Below are 2,006 nucleotides of genomic sequence, written 5' to 3'. Positions count from 1 at the left end.
GTTCCCTCAGTATTTATTGATCATTATCTTTACCATCTTAGAAAAAGGGAAGTGGCAAGATAATAGGATCATTGTAGGGAGAAGGTCAGTAGTAAGACATATGAATAAAGATCTCTGTGACACAAGTTTAAGGAAAAATGCCTTGATATGCATATGCAAACATCTCCATAAATCTTTTTAGTGCATAAAGAGCAGCATTGCGCTAGCACGTCCCACCTTTCGCCCTAAGGCGATTTTCTCCTTTCTCAGTAAACACAACACACAATCCAGTTTTACACTGAGATGTTCCATTGCCCAGGGACAGGCAGGAGACAGATGCTTTTCTCTATCTCAACTGCCAAGAGGCCTTCTTTCTTCTTATACTAATCCTCCTCAGCACAGACCCTTCATAGGTGTCAGGCTGCGGGAGGATCAGGTCTTTCCCTTCCCACAAGGCCATATTTCAGACAACCACATGGGGACAAAGCTTGGACAATACCTAGCTTTCCTAAGCAGAGGTCCCTGCGACCTTTGGCAGTGTACATGTTTTTCTTAATCTCAAGTACCCAGGGACATGTACACTTGAGATTAAGAAAATGGTGATGACTTTTCACAAGCATACTGCCTTGAGGCACTTGTTTAACAAAGCACACCCTGCACAGCCCAAAATCCTTTCAACCTTGAGTCACCACAGCACATGTCTCTTGCAAGGACAAGGTTGGGGGTGGGGGTCACAGATTAACAGCATCTCAAATGCAGAACAAAATGGAGTCTCTTATGTCTACTTCTTTCTATATAGACACAGTGACAGTCTGATCTTTCTTTTCCCCACACTGCCTCACCATCCTCCTTCCCAGTCAGACCTGGCATGAGGAGGCCCCATCCCCAGCACAGAGGCTGGTTCATTTGTGGGGTTTTATCCCCCAGGGACGGTCTTGGAGGGCACATCGGGAAGGCCATCCCACGTGGACGGGAGGAGACTATTTCCCAATTCGACGTAAAGTCAGGCGATGGCTAAAGGGTCCTCTACTTTTTCACGTTACAAACGCTTTTCCTAAGCTTCCAATGGCTATTGTCATTGATCTGCTATCGGGCATGTGCAGGCAAGAACGGGAATCCATAAGAATCGGATACCAGCCAACACGCCCAGGGTGACGAGGCCAAGCGTACGACAACGTCCCCAGTTACATTTTGTTCCTAGTGGGGAACTGACAGGTTGACGTTTGGGTGTTATGGGACAGAAGTACGTATTCTCCGAGCTGCTGAGGCCTAAGCATCAGGTCTCAAAATTTTCTGGGATGACAGTTTTCCCATCACAAAATTTTACCATAAACATGTTTGGCCAGGCGTGGTGGCTCACACCCGTAATTGCAGCACTTTGGGAGGCCAAGGCGGGCGGATGATAAGGTCAGGAGATGGAGACCATCCTGGCTAACACGGTGAAACCCCATCTCTACTGAAAATACAAAAAATCAGCCGGGCGTGGTGACGGGCGCTTGTAATCCCCGCTACTCAGGAGGCTAAGGCAGGAGGATGGCGGCGTGAACCTGGGAGGCAGAGTTTGCAGTGAGCCGAGATCGTGCCACTGCACTCCAGCCTGGGCGACAGAGTGAGACTCCGTCTCAAAGAAAAAGAACAGAACAGATTAAAAGAATGAGAGAATATGCTGGTTAGGTGTCAAGAATCCTCTTGGGAAAGGAATTTGTCACTAACAATTGGCCAGGTATTAACCACAAATTACAAAGGAAACAGAACTAGAAAAATAAGCCTATAAAAGAGATTCTGAGACAGGAAAAAAACATCTTAGAGGAAAGAGAAACACTGACAGGGGGAACAGAGAAAGTGAGAGAGAGACAGTGTCAAAGAGAGAGAGAAAAGGATAGAAGTAGTAAAGAAAAAGCAATCTGCCCCATTCTTTTAAAAGCCAAGAGTAGGCCCGGCATGGCAGCTCAGGCCTGGAATCCCAGTACTTTGGGAGGCTGAGGAGGGCGGATCACGAGGTCAGGAAATCGAGACCATCCTGGCTA

Source organism: Mandrillus leucophaeus, unplaced genomic scaffold, assembly GCF_000951045.1.
Source record: "Mandrillus leucophaeus isolate KB7577 unplaced genomic scaffold, Mleu.le_1.0 Scaffold672, whole genome shotgun sequence".
In the NCBI taxonomy this organism is placed as follows: domain Eukaryota; kingdom Metazoa; phylum Chordata; class Mammalia; order Primates; family Cercopithecidae; genus Mandrillus; species Mandrillus leucophaeus.
The sequence above is the reverse complement of the archived record's forward strand: the minus strand, read 5'-3'. Positions refer to the sequence as shown.